The sequence below is a fragment of the Homalodisca vitripennis genome, chromosome 2, assembly GCF_021130785.1.
Source record: "Homalodisca vitripennis isolate AUS2020 chromosome 2, UT_GWSS_2.1, whole genome shotgun sequence".
NCBI lineage: Eukaryota > Metazoa > Arthropoda > Insecta > Hemiptera > Cicadellidae > Homalodisca > Homalodisca vitripennis.
Genome location: NC_060208.1, coordinates 6,430,559 through 6,449,722, shown reverse-complemented (window position 1 = coordinate 6,449,722; position 19,164 = coordinate 6,430,559). Strand labels below are relative to the sequence as shown.

At 31.5% G+C, this 19,164-nt stretch overlaps 1 protein-coding gene across 3 annotated transcripts in view; it reads right to left on the bottom strand.

The window, feature by feature from the left end:
* The window catches only part of LOC124356157 (longitudinals lacking protein, isoforms F/I/K/T-like), a 288,925-nt gene that overhangs the window by 78,657 nt on the left and 191,104 nt on the right, over positions 1-19,164 (bottom strand). The gene's annotated exons all lie outside the window — the stretch shown is intronic.

Here is a 19,164-nt window from a genome sequence, read left to right as displayed (position 1 = left end):
CTGAAGATGGTCCTTTTACCAATCATTCTGAAATGTTTTCAGTTTCACTAACCTTAAGTAACAAACAGTTTGACCCTGAACAAGCTGTATAAGCTAGTCTAGCATCTGTACTTTCCATCAACTTGCACTGAAGAGATGGTCTTTTACCAATCAGTTCTGAAATGTTTCAGTTCACTAACCTTAAGTACAAACAGTTAGACCTGGAACAAGCTGTATAAGCTAGTCTAGCATCTGTACTTTCATCAACTTGCACTGAAGATGGTCTTTTACCAATCAGTTTTGAAATGTTTCAGTTCACTAACCTTAAGTAACAAACAGTTAGACCTGAACAAAGCTGTAATAAGCTAGTCTAGCATCTGTACTTTCCATCAACTTGCACTGAAGATGGTCTTTTACCAATCAGTTTTGAAAATGTTTCAGTTCACTAACCCTTAAGTAACAAACAGTTAGACCTGAACAAGCTGTAATAAGCTAGTCTAGCATCTGTACTTTCCATCAACTTGCACTGAAGATGGTCTTTTAAAACCAATCAGTTCTGAAATGTTTCAGTTCACTAACCTTAAGTAACAAACAGTTAGACCTGAACAAGCTGTATAAGCTAGTCTAGCATCTGTACTTTCCATCAACTTGCACTGAAGATGGTCTTTTTACCAATCAGTTCTGAAATGTTTCAGTTCACTAACCTTAAGTAACAAACAGTTAGAAGACCTGAACAAGCTGTATAAGCTAGTCTAGCATCTGTACTTTCCATCAACTTGCACTGAAGATGGTCTTTTACCAATCAGTTCTGAAATGTTTCAGTTCACTAACCTTAAGTAACAAACAGTCAGTTAGACCTGAACAAGCTGTATAAGCTAGTCTAGCATCTGTACTTTCCATCAACTTGCACTGAAGATGGTCTTTTACCAATCAGTTCTGAAATGTTTCAGTTCACTAACCATAAGTAACAAACAGTTAGACCTGAACAAGCTGTATAAGCTAGTCTAGCATCTGTACTTTCCATCAACTTGCACTGAAGATGGTCTTTTTACCATTTCAGTTCTGAAATGTTTCAGTTCACTAACCTTAAGTAACAAAACAGTTAGACCTGAACAAGCTGTATAAGCTAGTCTAGCATCTGTACTTTCCATCAACTTGCACTGAAGATGGTCTTTTACCAATCAGTTTCTGAAATGTTTCAGTTCACTAACCTTAAGTAACAAACAGTTAGACCTGAACAAGCTGTATAAGCTAGTCTAGCATCTGTACTTTCCATCAACTTGCACTGAAGATGGTCTTTTTACCAATCAGTTCTGAAATGTTTCAGTTCACTAACCTTAATGTAACAAACAGTTAGACCTGAACAAGCTGTATAAGCTAGTCTAGCATCTGTACTTTCCATCAACTTGCACTGAAGATGGTCTTTTAACCAATCAGTTCTGAAATGTTTCAGTTCACTAACCTTAAGTAACAAACAGTTAGACCTGAACAAGCTGTATAAGCTTAGTCTAGCATCTGTACTTTCCATCAACTTGCACTGAAGAATGGTCTTTTACCAATCAGTTTCCTGAAATGTTTCAGTTCACTAACCTTAAGTAACAAACAGTTAGACCTGAACAAGCTGTATAAGCTAGTCTAGCATCTGTACTTTCCATCAACTTTGCACTGAAGATGGTCTTTTACCAATCAGTTCTGAAATGTTTCAGTTCACTAACCTTAAGTAACAAACAGTTAGACCTGAACAAGCTGTAAAAGCTAGTCTAGCATCTGTACTTTCCATCAACTTGCACTGAGATGGCGTCTTTTACCAATCAGTTTCTGAAATGTTTCAGTTCACTAACCTTAAGTAACAAACAGTTAGACCTGAACAAGCTGTATAAGCTAGTCTAGCATCTGTACTTTCCATCAACTTGCACTGAAGATGGTCTTTTACCAATCAGTTCTGAAATGTTTCAGTTCACTAACCTTAAGTAACAAACAGTTAGACCTGAACAAGCTGTATAAGCTAGTCTAGCATCTGTACTTTCCATCAACTTGCACTCCAGAACACTGCTACTGAACCGTTGGGAGTCCAGAGGCTGTGGCACTGCGGAAGAACTGCTCGTGTCGACACAGCAGGTGTTTCTGCATGTCGCTATTGTGGAAGGCACGATACGAGCACCCTGCAGGACACACTAGACTACGTTCCTTCCCACATTCGTACTTCTGGTGGCGCACGAGCGTCTGCTTCCAGGTGTAAACCTTGTCACAACGTGTACATGTGTAGCTTGGTTTACCTGCACAAGAACCAGCCATGGAATCGCTCGGCAATCTCTGAATTTATAGAGATTTCTTTAAACGATACATCAAATGGACCACTCTCAGTTTGACTGCTAAATTGATTTTAAAAAGTGCTTGCACTAAATAAATCACTCAACAGGACATAGAAACACCAACAGTTTGACCATTCCTCAGCTGGGCCAGTCTGACATACGATTATCTATTTCTATTAAATGAGCACAAAGTAAAATAAGAACAACAATACTTTTGCTGTAAATTTATTGAACATTAATGGTGTCTCATATTGTATTTAGAGATGGCTATAGTGACACAACCTTTCAAGTTAAATAAAAAAAGTCTTGAATAATTTTAGGCCCTTATTTAGGTTAGAGAATTGTAGGTTGTCTTATTTTAAAAATATAATTAACACAAATGCAAACGCTTTATTTTTACTTTTGTTCCAAATAACCCGTACTGATTATGACAACCAAAAATCTTTTGGACATATATTAATTACACCCTTAAACTGAGACACCTATAATAAAATACTACAAATAAGTGTGTAAAAGTATTTAATGTTTAAACTTTTCCTTTGCAATAACACCAAGATGGCTGCCAAATACACCCAGTTCTTCAGAATGCCAACTTTTCCACCATAGGGCTGGTTAAAGAATAATCAATAAAATTATTAAATCATAGATTACCGTTACTTCTACATAAATAGTATTCTTTAAGAATAACCTCTACTTTAAATACGATAAATTCAAAATTATAACTGTAACATTTTAAAATTTAGGAATCATAAAAGACAGATGAAGAAAAAAATATTAAAATTTTTGACATAAGTTTAGTAAAATTATTGGGGTATTTACGAAGTGTTCAAGGGCCTAAGGACTTTAGAACAGATAGAAGAGATGTGTATATTTACATATCTTGTTGATCTGATCTCTTTTTATTGTTACTCTACCTTGAACTGTATCACTTCTCCCCTTTAATATCATAATGTATTCTATATGTAATTTTCATCAAAAAACAATACTAAAAGGGATTCCCCTTATACCATCTCCACTATACAAAAAAATAAAAATAAAAAAAACTATTCCAGTGGTCAAAACTAACAAATTTGGTTTTCAATAGAAATGTCATTATAATTTTTTATAATTTAAGATCATCTAAGATAATTTATCTTTAAGTTATTAAATCTTTTAAAATAAATGAGTAATACATATATACAAATAGTAATTTATACACCTACAAATTATGTGTTTACTAAGTAATATAGAGAATTTTATTTCATTTTCATCATTTACAACCCACTAATTGGTTAAAATAGCTAAAAAGTGCATGTGGTTGAAAATTCACATTTGATAACTGATTAAATTTTGATTTTTTGTAAAAGTACAATTGGAACAATAATTACATAAATATATTGATAAATTGGAATTGGATACATGAGCTTCTAGAGCTATGACAAATACTAAAATGTGAATAAAACCGAGGTCTTCTGGAAAATTATTACACAAAAAAAGTTTCTTATAGAGGTTTAAGTGGTTTTGATAAAACTTTCACCACATTTATTCCATTAAATAGTGCAAAAGTCATACAATTTTTTTGAATAGAAATAAATTTTAATTTATTGTACAATTGTAACTAACATAAAATGAATCTAAACAATTATCTGAATTTTTCTAGAACCACCTCTTATTGGAAATGGCAAAATCAACGTTAGTATGTAAATGAAAAAAATGGTTGTACAATACATTGAAACTATGTATGTCTGTGGGATTTAAAACAAGAACTATTGAATTAAACTTAACAGCAGATGGAGTGGGACAGATTAAAATTCAATTTTATATATACAATCAAAAATTTATTGGGCCCTTTCTTTCATAATCGTATACAATATGCAATGTATATTTGTACTATGCAAGATAAAACTATGGTTCTTAAGTTTATAGGCACCAAATTACTGACAGAGGTACAAACACACCAATATAATAAAAGAATTGAACTAACACAAAATAATATCTATAATAAATTTGTATACAGCATCAGAACTATGTTTTTCGGTAAAATAGCATTTTGTACAGTAAACAATACAACATATGACACATGGTTTCAGCAGATAACAATAAATTAATTCATCATGCTACCGTACATTAAGTTTAAGGCAGCAAAACCAACATCTGACTTGGCTTCTCTAAAAACATTATACTAATAATACATGAATCTTAAATCAATTATGGGGAAAGTTCTGTCCATCAAGATATGTAAAAAATGTAATTGCTTGATTGATTGATTTGAAACTATAGAGATCACAACATTTGAATACTGCATTGAACTAGAGGTAAATCCAGGGTGATGGAGATCTACGACATTGCTCTACTTGTATTTGCTTATGGTAAATTAAATTAGTCTATCCACAAAAACTGTGTTGTAAAATCGCTTAAAATGAGTAATGACGAACTAGTCAACTATTGTTGCAATTGCTGAACAAAAACGTCTGATGAGCAGTTGGACGGTATATCCGGTGATAAAAATGTCATCTCATTGTTTGCCACAGAACAGAATTGACGTTTTGAACACGCAACCGTGCAGACGTATACATATTGTACTATATTGTGATACCTGAACTTGTATTTGTACTTGTCTGAACTTGAACTATGAGAATATCCAGACGTGAAAGGTGCTAACAATGGAGTTCTTTTAGAAGAAATCGAAACAAACTACAAATATACATCAAAACTAATAATTATTATAAAATTAAATTATAAAACATAATTTCAGTAAAAAAATACTTCATAAGTCAACTTATTTTTAATACATATAAAATGTATTTATTTTACAAATAAACATTTTGTATAAGAAAAGATAAATTATTATCTAACATACACATATAAACCCTGTAATTTTTTTATGACTTACTTGTCATGTAATACCAAAAGTTACTACCCTGTCTTCTTAATACAAAATATTTCTTAGATTCTTGAAATTCATGTTAGTGTAAAATCTCTTACTACCAGTTTTAAATTTGGCACATACACTGTTGATTTTACATTCAATTTGTTCGTTCTCATTGAACCGAACTTGAATTGTTGAATGAGGTTGCAGTAAAATTTGTAGAAATATTAATTTAATATTTGAGCATTTTTCCATTTCTACAACCTGAGTGAATATACAGTATATAAAAAATTATTTTATAAACCATGCCATCATTAAAGTAAGAATGGCTTAACAGCTTTCTCAGTTTTAGGAGTTGTTATAGTTTATAAGTTAACAGTGGTAATTCATTCAGATTAATACAACTTAAATATAAAGTTTGCATTGTAATTTATGCTGCTTTAATGTAAAATAAGTACAATTTTCATTCAAAATTAAGCCATGGTAAACAGAATAACTAAACGGTAGTAAGAGATGTTAACACTTATAAGCTATATAAAACATACTAACAATACTCATCCTGTACAAAAAAATAACCATTTAGTTCCAAAGTACAACAATTAAAATCACAGACAATTTGAGATTTTGACACCTAAATATAAAATAAATTAACTTAGCTTTATCAAAATAACAATATTTTAATGTACATATATTTAAAGTCGTTAAAAGTTGTAAGTGCTTTTTACAATGTGACCCTGAGTTGACGATGTAAATGACCAGGTCCTTCATGTTAGAAAGGTTGAAATAGTGATATTGGTCTACAGTTTCAGAAACATACAATATAAAATGAGATATCACAAAAGCTAGATTCTTTAAAGGGATCTCAAGTCTGAAAACTAAGAGAAAAAACGGCCTTCCTTAGCCTTCCTTTATAAAACACATATAAAGCCGAATCTTAATAGTACGAATTCTTCAATAACACAAGTTTCTTTCAGTACCCAAGACATTCATTGATACTCAATCTAAAAATACCTCTTGAAACTAGGAACATGATTCAAAACTTCATACAAAACTTTCTATCAATTCAGAAGAGATAGTAAGTTAAATCTGTATAGCATTAATTTTCTAAGGCAGACTCTTTCAAGTACAAATTTAAACCGAATAAGTTAAATTTTAAAAAATTAGAGATTTCTGTACAGGTTTAGACATGAAACTTCCTTGAACAAAAAATTTTACACGTCCACTTCAAGGTATTGGTGTTCTCTGTATTAGCCAATACTTTTGTATAAAGTATTTAACATCAGACAAAGTTTCAACACAAAAGCAAGAAACCTGTTTCTGCACCAGCTAACAGAAACTAAAAGTGTGTTGTAAATCCGTTATTATTATAATGCCCATGCACTATTAGTTTACTGTCATGTATTCACCGGAGACGATTCTAGGCAACAGCCATGTGTACAAATTTGCCTGCTGCTCTTTCCAGATGATATTAGACATCTAACATGATCTTTCTATTTAATTACATCCTTGATTTTCAAATATCTAGTGGAGCATTAATTTGTTGGATTTGAGAATCATTCAACCCTTCAACATTTAGGCCTGATCACAATAAGCGTAAATATTGTACATTTACAAATTGACACCCTGTGGTTGCGGCGGTGGCGGCACCGGTGGGGGTGGCAAGGGCCCTACCGGTTTGACCGGTACCATCATCTGGTTCGGCGGTTCTGTGAAGAACTGACCGTGCCGCGTTTTCATGTGCCGCCAGATCTCAGTCTTGTAGTAGGCCCGCTTGGGGCAGAACATGCACGTGAACTTCGGATCCTTCCCACACTCATACTTCAAGTGTCTCCATAGCGTGAACTTGCTCTGATAGAGCCGGTGGCACGATTGACACTTCAGTTTTGGCGGCGGCATCTCCCTTGGTGAGCCGGGAGTCCCCCATCTCTGGAAGAGGAACGGAGGCAGACCCCACGCGGGGAAGAACGGAGGCCTCATCGCCATCCCTGCAACTACAATTGACATGTTAGAATATCCACAGCTCTGCTCTCCCAAGTGATCACTTAGCCAACTCTCTTATCGTACCAGGCAAGAGGGATCTTTTAAACGAAATGCAGAAAGGTTACGGTTGACACATTACCTTGACAGTTGGCTTCTTGTTGTTTCACCACTATCTCTTTTTCACAATTAGATATGAAAATTAATTTTCATCAAATATACACAGAATTATCATGTAAAAATATTTTTAAGAAATAACGTGACATGTGCTTATACTTTGATGTACACACAATCGAATACATATATACATTTACAAGCTCTCTTAACCAGTCAAACCATGTACATTGTGTGTAATGTATTAATAAATGTACTGGAATACAATCATTAATATCCTTAAATATAAAAATTCTAAACAAGTATTTACTTTAGTTTGTTTATTCCTCTTATAGGTGCAATCATAATTTTTGTATCAGTGGCTCGATGCATCAAATTGATTTGAAACAAGTTTATTTTTTCAATTTAATTTATTTAATATTAACTGGTAAAACCAGAATATTAATGTGATTTCTTACATGATCAATGCAGATATTGGTGCAGTTCTATTGCAATAATGGAGCCGATGGCCGAGCGGTCTAAGACGTTGGACTTAGAATCTGAGTTAGAGATAGCGCAGGTTCGAATCCTGTCTGTGACCCTTGCACTTTTTATCAGTACCATCGACCTTGTACTGTACCAACTCTCCCCCTTATTCTGTTTGATAAGATCCTCGCACAGGCCAGTGGCCCATGAGGACGGGCAGAATTAGGCTTAAAAGGGGATCGACTTCTCCTTAAAAAAAAGACTGAAAAACTCTGCTTCTGACTGACACTTGTCTCTGTGACTTTTTTATGCTGGAGAAATGTGCATTTTAGTAAATCCAACACCTGATTATCTATGTTGGGTTAGACCACTTCTTGCCAACAGACTCTATTATAAATAATGAGATAACAGGGTACATACAGGGACTATTAATAAAACACGATAGTCTCATCCAGAAAGTAAAAAATGTTGTGTACAACTCAGTGCGCAGGCCTCCCGCGATATGGATGAAGACTTCCTGGTACTCAGAACACAGATGGAACTTCTATAATTAAGAGTACAGAACTTGCATGATAGGGGTGCAGAATTCTTGTAACTAGGGACATAATCTCTCCACAATTAAGAATGCAGACTTCCCACAATTAGAATCACAATGACCTAGCTCCTTTTGCTGCCAATTCTCTGACCTTAGTAAGAGTTTCATTACTGTATATTAAAATTTGATTCATTTCCAATATTTCAAAATTCCAGTGACCAATTTCAACGTATAAAATAAAATCCATAACCTCATTTGGTTTTTATGTGTTTCCATAATGTAATTGTTGAAGGATGATTGTAGCATTTGAATTACAAAATTACCTAATACTATCAGCGCACCAAAAAACAACCCTTGCGTCAGAGCGTAGTGCAGCCGTGTATCATAGAGGCATGCTTTAATTTTGTAGGGTTCATTATTATTTTGTTGTCAACAAACCTATACATAATAAACACTTTCAGAAATGTACAATTCTTGAAATGGATGTTATGGTTTATTATGGCAAACTGGGTACATTGCGCCTAATACTCAGCTGAGCTACGCTACGCCATCAGGCGTGGAAAGTAGGTATATACACATCTTTAAAAACTGTGTAGAAAAAATAGGACTGATTTAGTTACACATAGCATTTTGTTTTTATATCTTTCATATTTTTTGAGTTGCACTGAAACGTTCTTTACTTTCTGGATAATTCTCTTTAAACATTTGAAGTTAATAAACTATAAATGATTTAACACTTTGACTTCCCACCGCCACAGATACTTATGTTGACACACATACCACACTGGTAAATTTCTGCATAAACCTACCATAACCTTTACTCTTTTTTCCTTTTTTTTACCTTTGGTAGCATAAAGTGCAACCATAAATTCGCAAACAAAAACAGAAGATATTAAAATTATATAAGATTAAAATTTTGCTACCAAACTATGGTTTAATGTATATTGGTATTGTTTATGGATTTTTGTAAATAAAGTAAAAAAAAGTTAATTTTTTTATTGGAAAATCAAGGTTAGTAAGTGAACAAGGAAGTAAGCTGCGAGACAACATTACATCGATTTCATAAGTACATACGAGTTTTAAACACTTGTTCCTAAAGAATTTCCAATCTAATCACATCAGTTATGTTAATTAAAACTCCTTAGAAATAAATTTAAACCCCCTCTTATTCAATTACGAGTATTTATATAATTTTGTTTTGCAACTTAATGCTTTCTTAACACACAATCCTTGTAATAAGTATTTTAACACATTCTCCATATACTGTACTGCAGCAGACTATTATAAGAAATACAATGTAAGTAAATCTACAGGTACATGAAACATTCTTATCACAATGGTAAAACAATTTGAGTTTATCTTAAGAATAAAATGTTAAAATAATTAAAACGTAAGAAATTCTTGAACACAGTTTTGGTTATAAAATATTGAATTTTATATCAAATAATGTATGTATTTCTCCTTCCTCACAGGAAATTAGTTGGAGAAGGAAAATTCATCATCCATTTCACGGTTATTCCTCTACATCAGGTTATTCCTCTGCCTCTGAAAAAGATAGATGAATCAGACACAGCTTAATTAATTAAAACATTTCATGTTTTTTTTTAATCGAACAATGGCATTACTAATGTACTCACATGTACTGACTATTTCACAATAATTAATTTTATATATTCAGTAAAACCATTAATAATTTCTTAAAAGTTAGCATATATTTAGTTTTTAGCACTGGAACTATCCATATGCATTTCTTGTGCTGGCACACCTATTTTGGCGATTAGTAAAGGTTTTATTAAACTACTATAATTTTAAAGGCTTGTTTACTCAAATTTTGTTGGTTTTACTCAAAAGTTATTTATAACATGTGTTTGTTTTAAACATACCGATAGTATAAAAAAATGTGATTATTTTATAAAAGAAATGAAATTGTCTCACAAATAGAAACATCTAGTTACTGAAAAGGATAATAGGATTTCAGACATTTGCCATCGTTATATGTTATAATAAGCACATATGCATCGTCAATAACAAACTTTAAATAAAGAACTAATTATTGTTATATATTTCTTTGGTAAAACTGCAACTTTGGACTTCTCTGGTTTTTACCAAAACAGCTTAAATCAAGAAAGCCATATATATCTAGAAAATTGGAAAATATTTTATGAATATGAAAAAAATATGCTAAACTTATAAAAAAACTATGAATTGACAAAAACACATCCTTGGATGGTACCAACTGTCCTTGAGTCTATAAAACATAATAAACAACATGCTGTTAAGATACTTTAAGAAGTATTCACTAGATTGCAGCATTAAGTCTACATTGTTTTGATACAAGAATCAAGCCTACTCTACCCCTGTGACTACCATTGTGCCATTCTTATCCTATGCAATGCCACAGCAGAGGTATTTAACTACCAATTTTTGTCACCTGACATGTAAACCAAGCAGGTATACCAACTTTCAATGTAATAACTGTTAATTCCCCTTTATATAAATTTAGTTCAACTGTTTGTTTTGTTCTAACAAAGTATAAGCACTTGTTACGCTCAGACTATACTATGAATTAATAAAGACCAGTTTACTTCTAACATAGACCGTATTTAATATCTAGATGTTGTTTTGAAATACCACTCCTCTTCTACAGAATAAAAGTTGTAGGGGGATTAAAAATTGATGACACATTTCAGCAAATAAAACATTTTCTTAATATTAATAAAAAAGGATATGTGTAAACCAGATTATGTCCTGACATTGTTTCCATCCACAAGATAGTCTAATAAGCTATTAATTTCTATGGCTATTTTCCAAAGACATATCCACATAGTTCTGAACTGTTTTGAATAATGCAAAACTGAATTTGCAAGTTTTTGGAAAACAAGTTATTACAATACTATCAAACAAGTGTTGGAAGTTATTTGTGCTGCTTTTAAACAATAGAATGATGAATCCGACACATATCATACTATAATTGAAAAACTGGGAGTAAATAAAAAAAATGCATTTCAGTTTAAAATATTGGCAATTTTTTTCATAACAAGTCAAGATTGTGTGTATTTATTTAATATATATATATGTGTGTGTGTGTGTGTGTGTGTGTGTGTGTGTGTGTGTGTGTTGGGTTATAGCATGTGAAAGGCCATGAAAATGATATATGCATTTCTCTGGGCACAAAACTTAGTCTGGGAACTCACCACAGGGTAAAATGATTCATGGAACCATAAATATTAATTTCTAATGTGGGCAGAACCCCCACAGAACCCCAAAAGGCCAACCAATCCAGAGGGAACTTGAGAATTCACTGATAAGATTTGTGCCTTATCTAAATAAAGCATTGTTGATTGCTAATTGAACTGTTAGAAATCAGTTCCACTTGACTACATGTAGAGGGCTGTATGTGATCACAGCTTTCTCTGGTGTCTGATGAACAGTTTTTTTGTATCCTGATGTTGAGGGAATGTTCTGTCTCTCTCAATGGAAAACAGAAATTATAACTTAATATCGTGTATATCTGTCATGGTAGTCTGGGTTTGCTGAGGTGCATATTGCTCTTTTGTACGGTTGGCAGCATTGCAGGTGTTATTCACTGGATTCAGGTTCACCATGCCAAAAACGCTATCTGTCACCCAAATGTAAATAATTTGTAAACTTTCAAATGATCTTAGCAAAAACGTGATTTTTTACATAATTCATGCACTATAGCTTGAAGTGAACACTAGTAGCCTACAGTCTATATTCCTGTTCAGTGGAGTGCTACCCACTTCCACTCTGACCCTTCTTAAGAACTAAATTGAATCTTGTAAATTGTACAATATCAGATGAACCCTCAGGTGACCGTGGGCAGATTTGCTATACGCAGGTCATTCATAGATAATACAGTAATCAATGAAGTGGTATACAATCAATTACATATGGATTACATATGGCCTAAATGGATACATCAAGGATTGTAATGAGGATTAAAGAAAAGGTATAGGTGAAAACCACAGAACCAGATCACTGACAGTGAATGGGTAGAAAAAACAATTGTCTGATCCTTTATATTACCTTTATTCTTAATTACAAAAAAATAAAAATAAACAGTACTCCTGATTATTCATGACAAAACAAACACATTAACAAAACAAATTTAACATTTTCTGCATAATATAAGGCAGTGAAAAAATTTTGTGACATTAGTTAACTATTGGCAATATACAACTTTTATGGTACTGTAAATTTGTGTTCTGGATAAACACAAAATATAGCTTTAAACACTTGTTTATGACAATTATGTTATGCTCATATTACCAGTGCCTTTCAGACTGAGGAGAAAGTGCAAGCAAAAGGACTGAACTGATGGCTTCAATATTCTGTTTTCAACACAACAGACAATAGTTGAAATTGGTATTAATACAAGACACATTTTTTAAGTAAAGATACAAAGTTTCATGAAAAGTTAGAATTATATTTACTTAAAGGTGGAATGTCATTCCAACATTCTTTTTGGAAGTTTAGTTTTTGGTAAAGCTGCTCGAAAACGGTTTGACAGTTTTGATTAGTGGACATTTTTGAAATAATCAATCACAAACTTCTCAGAACCGTTAGATCAGACAGTTTTTGTAAATATAAGTTTGTGACATGTGGCAGTACAGCCAACACTGATATTGACTTCAGGCTGGCCATAAAAAATTATGTACCATTACTTTCTGAATTTGTCTAAAACTCTTAGGGTGTTTCAAAATTGACACTGATTTAAAATATTTTACTCTGACATCAGATGTAATTAAAAACATAATAAACTAATAAAAATCAGACTGAATTTATGAGCAATAGTAAAAATAGACTAGAATGCACTTTAACTGCTATCCAATTAGTGTGAAATAATCATATAGTAAAAATTTTAGTTGTATGTTGTTAGTTTTCCATATTTCATTATTGAAATATACTAGTTTACCTAGCATACTTATATTAACATTTAAATTGTTCACTTTGAAGACATTTTTACTTTATCTCTTTAAGGATAAATAATTCCACTCAACTAAACTACAAGGCACGTAATATAAAAATGGTAATACAGTAAATATATGTATATATATATATATATATATATATAATATATAGATTCATTCAAAATACAATACATACATTACTAAATCTACTAATCTACAAGCAGAAAATAATATTTTGATCCTCATACTAAAATGACTACAATATTAAATTAAGTATTTAAAAAAATTATAAAAAAAACATTTTTGAAAAAGTACCCCAGTTTTTAACAAATTGACAAAAAATCTTTCGGGTGTAAAGGTGGGATAACATAACAACCGATAACAACAACAACCACAACTAATATTACGATTACGTGATAAGGCACAAACATCCCTGAACGTAACATAGCTGGTGATAAAGCAACGAGGTAGACAACGACCAAGCTGACCAATGGTACAAAACCAAGCAAAGCTATAACTATACAGTACAAAACTATAACAATAACTTAGAAAGCAATTAAATAAAACAATTATTTTGGCACAAATAGTCAGTATAGTAAAAAATTATACTTAAACGAGTAAATAGAAATTATTTAAATAACACAAGTATTTTGATTTCATTAAACTGCAGCAACTCCAATATTTTGCACTATTACAGATGAAAATTAATGAATTTAAAATGACAAAAAACCCATTCAAAGGGATTATGTACACAAAATTTGAAAAAAATATAAGGGAAATAAATATTGAAGTATAGTGTATTTCATGAGTCTGGTCAAATATTTTAGTTTCACCTCAGTCTGTGTAAGACCTAAACAGATATTAACATGAATGCCTGTAAGGATAGTATAGTTCTGACTGTAAAAAGACTAAAATATTTTATACGTGGTTTAAACATTTGTATACATCATTATATTGAATTTGATAAGGTAAGTAATTTTTACTTACTACCTCTTACAATTTTAAAACTTTTTTCTATTTGATTCTTTATTTGCAATTTCATCAAGAAATACAGTGGTGTCAAGTTTTTTTTTAACTAACAGGATTATTAAAGGAAAACTATGTTAGATTAATGATAAACATATCAAATATTTGTCATGTTAAAATAAAAAATTATGCATTGAAATTTATATCTTCAGGTAAAAAAAAAACACAGAAAAATGGAAAACTTAGTGTTTCAAATTTCCAAAGAGAGTTTGCTTCTGGCTGGTATATACCTGCCAATAGAATCTACACTGGGTAGAGTTAAAACTGATGTATCACTTACGTCTGAACATTCCAATTGATGTCCTGTCCATGAGTAACACACCACTAACTTCCAATGATTTTGGGGTTAAGTGTTCATTGATAAATTTTGTTTGATGCAGAGGATGATTGCTGCATTAGCTAGGCCTCCTTAAGTGTTAAAAGGTTTTGAAAGTCTAAATGTGTAGTATCATCTCTGTTTCCCATTTTGACTATAAAAGCTGTAACAGAAAAATTCATCTTCTTCTAAGGTGGCATAGTCAATAGTCTCTATGGTAGATAGAGGATTTTACATCTATCAAGGGGCGGCCCGGCCCCAACCCTACCCATCCTGATTATATGGTCACTCCAGAAGCTGCATAGAGGTCCTTATAGGACTAAATGTAAAGGGATACTAAATGTACTATAAGTGTAAAAGAGATATATCTTGTACTAAGTGAACACAGAAAAATATATATGAAGAAAGTTTAATCCAAGAAAGAATTTGTCTAAAATATCTGACAAGAATATGAATATACCCTGCACACATAATAATTTTGATATAAAACAAAATCAATAATAACTAATAAAATTGTATTTTTAAAAGGTATTTATAAAAAAAGAATAAAATTTTACTAAAAAAATTTAAATTAAGAGATGAAATAAAATATTGAAGTTGAATTTAAAAATTAAAACTAATTAACATGAATATGGCAACATAATGTAATACTCAACAAAGACTTATAATATTGATTTTGTGACTGGATATTTACATATGGTTATTCCTATAACATAATGTAAAAATTAAAATAACTTGAGGTAAAATAATTTTATACATTTTTGTGATAAAAATGCTGACTGACTTAACTGTTCCCGTTTAAATAATATTATTAGTTTAACTAAGCTACACTCTAGCTAAGTAACAAGTAAAACAACCCTAATGGTGGTGTGATACTGATTTATCTGCTGATAAACCTGAATGTAACACTAAAACCACCTTTGTTCAATTAATGAGTATTTTGACAACACATCCAAATTTACTCCTTAAAATAAATGCAACTAAATTACATAACCGGTGGAAACATTTCATACATACAATAACTATCTAATAATAAAGAAGGCACAAAAAGTTATTTACAAAAATAATTAAATACTGTATCTTACTATACACCAAATACAATAAAAAGTATTGCATTTGTGAAAAATACATTTTTATAAATTGACAATTACATATATAGGCACTTTTATTACATAATAAGATTACTAATATTTAAATAAACAAAGGAAAACAGAGCATTAACGAATGGCTTATCAAACAACAATATATATATTATGGCAGTGGGTTTGATTACTATAGTGTACTGAGAACATCATGGTAAAGTACTGTAAACACTAAAGTTTGCAGGAAAGTAACCAAGGAGTAGGGGTTGTAGAGATTTATCCTCACAGTGTGTATTGTGATTTTTTTCATACAGTATTTTACCCCAAAAATAAAAAAAAATTGGCATTATACATGAATTGCTTACAACTCTGAAAATCACAATGAGCAGATCCCTACATATTAAAATATGTAAAACATAAACACTTGCCTAAATAGCATTATAATTATGTGAGTTAGTAATGCAGTTTTGTATGTTAATCATACAATAAACAAATATTTGACAAAATGTCAGCAAAATTTTGTAGTTTATAGGAATATCAAATAAAAGTAAGAATATTGGTATTTATTCAATTTTGTTTGAATTTCACTTCACTTTAATTTCAAGTTACATATCATTTAAGTTATTACTGTGTTTGACTTAGGAATTTAATAACAATAAAAACAAAATATTCTTATAATTATTTGTGTATATAATACAATTTTATTTTGTCTCCAAACCCATCGTAACAGTTATTTAATTGTTTATTAACGATTCATGTAACAGTAAGATCTAGTTACTTTTATGCTATAACCAGTGAGGCTGACATGGTAGCATATTAGGACCAATGTTGTTTCTTATTGAACAAAATGATAAAAATAAATAAACTACTCATACTCACATGATGAAATCTCTAAACTGACTCACAATAATAAAAATACTTATAAATAGTAATGTACTTGTTGTAAGAGGTATATATTCCATTATTTTAAACATTTATCCTACCTTTTATTTGATAAAATAAGTAGAATTCTAACAGTGAAAACAACCTTACTGGCAGTGATTATTCAATGAGGCAATTCAGAGTATTCAATTGAAAGAGTATTCAATGTTGGTATATTCTCTAAGTATTGAAACATAAACAAATGAATAAACATTGAATTTTTATCCTGGAGAATATATACTTCACATGCAGGAAACACAATGAATAGAGTAGGGTTCATCTCGCTGCAGAATATATATACTTCACATGCAGGAAACACAATGAATAGAGTAGGGTTCATCTCGCTGCAGAATATATATATACTTCACATGCAGGAAACACAATGAATAGAGTAGGGTTCATCTCACTGCAGAATATATATACTTCACATGCAGGAAACACAATGAATAGAGTAGGGTTCATCTCGCTGCAGAATATATATATATACTTCACATGCAGGAAACACAATGAATAGAGTAGGGTTCATCTCGCTGCAGAATATATATACTTCACATGCAGGAAACACAATGAATAGAGTAGGGTTCATCTCGCTGCAGAATATATATATAATTCTCATGCAGGAAACACAATGAATAGAGTAGGGTTCATCTCGCTGCAGAATATATATATACTTCACATGCAGGAAACACAATGAATAGAGTAGGGTTCATCTCGCTGCAGAATATATATACTTCACATGCAGGAAACACAATGAATAGAGTAGGGTTCATCTCGCTGCAGAATATATATATATATACTTCACATGCAGGAAACACAATGAATAGAGTAGGGTTCATCTTGCTGCAGAAAGATTGCAGTGTATCACCTACTTGATACTAATCAGAGTTCAGTAATAGATACATGTATATATATACTTCACATGCAGGAAACACAATGAATAGAGTAGGGTTCATCTCGCTGCAGAAAGATTGCAGTGTATCACCTACTCGATACTAATCAGAGTTCAGTAATAGATACATGTATATATATATATATACTTCACATGCAGGAAACACAATGAATAGAGCAGGGTTCATCTCGCTGCAGAATATATATATATACTTCACATGCAGGAAACACAATGAATAGAGTAGGGTTCATCTCGCTGCAGAAAGATTGCAGTGTATCACCTAATCGATACTAATCAGAGTTCAGTAATAGATACATGTATATATATACTTCACATGCAGGAAACACAATGAATAGAGTAGGGTTCATCTCGCTGCAGAAAGATTGCAGTGTATCACCTACTCGATACTAATCAGAGTTCAGTAATAGATACACATATATATATATATCATATTGTGAGCTTCATATTATACATGTTAAGAATAGTCAAGAATGTCCTTGTAAACAATCCGGAGGGCAGAAGACCACCAGGAAGGCCCAAGTTGAGATGGCGAGACCAGATCAGAAGAGACATAAGAAAACTGGGAAGAAGAGGCAATGGATAGAGAGATCTGGAGGCAGTGTGTTGGCGAGGCAAAGTACCACCTTGGGTACCAGGAGCCACGGCAGTAAGTAGTAGTAGTAAGTATTTATTCTCCAGGCTAACACTAATCCAGTAATTATTTCTCTGGACTCAAACATATCCGGGAACTTCTTTGAAAATATTCATTATTCTATTTACAACAACAGGCAGAAAAATACTCAAGAGCTATAAATAGTTTATTTTCTAAAGTATGCTTAAGTGCTTTGTATTACCCGCTTGAACTTTTTCTAAAGTCTTCGATCAAACAACTAACCTTAATTAAATAAGTAGCTTACTGTATGTTAAAAAATGGCAGTTATGAATTCGTTGGTACTTAAAACAATAATTAATCAACAATAATATTTTAAAATAAGATCACACAAAAAAGTGTTTGTACTTTTCACTTTTAGAAGAAGAACTTCGGCAGTAAATTTCTAATACAGCAATCTAAGGAACTGACTTTTTGAGTTTAGATTGTTGCAGGAGAATAGTACGATCCTTCCTTACAACTTTTATACAATGAACAGAATAAAATATTGATTATTATCAATATAATTGCTTTTTCACACATTATTTAGCTCCACTTTCAGCATTTAGTATAATAATTAATATTGGACAACTATTTAATACTAATTAATGAACTAAAATATGTTTAATCCTTTAATGTTGGAGTGCTGTGTTGATCCTAGATTAACTCCTACGGTTTTTTAATTCTTATTAGTATGTTAATGAGGATGTTTTTCAAGTTAAGTGGTAGAAAGGATAACCTCTCTATAAAATTTGTTTATTTTACACAGTAGAATCATGATTACCCAAATCTAATTATAAGTCAGATGGCTGATTTCAAATGTTAAAAACTGCAAATTATAAAAATAAGTTTGTGATAATGGTAAAAATTATCTCAGCCTTGTTTTACTGTAATTAAGTTGTGAGTCAAAACTGTATTGTGACTGAATTAATTACTAACTGATTCAGTAAAACCTGGCATAATTGTATTTAATAAGTATGTAAGCCTTATCTATTCCATTTAAAAATGGAAAGAAGATTCTCTATTCCATTTAAATATTCAGTGAGAATGAAGTTTACATTAGTTTGCTACAAAAAACTTTCTTCGTAATTTTAGAATACAGAAATACAAATCTAGTTAA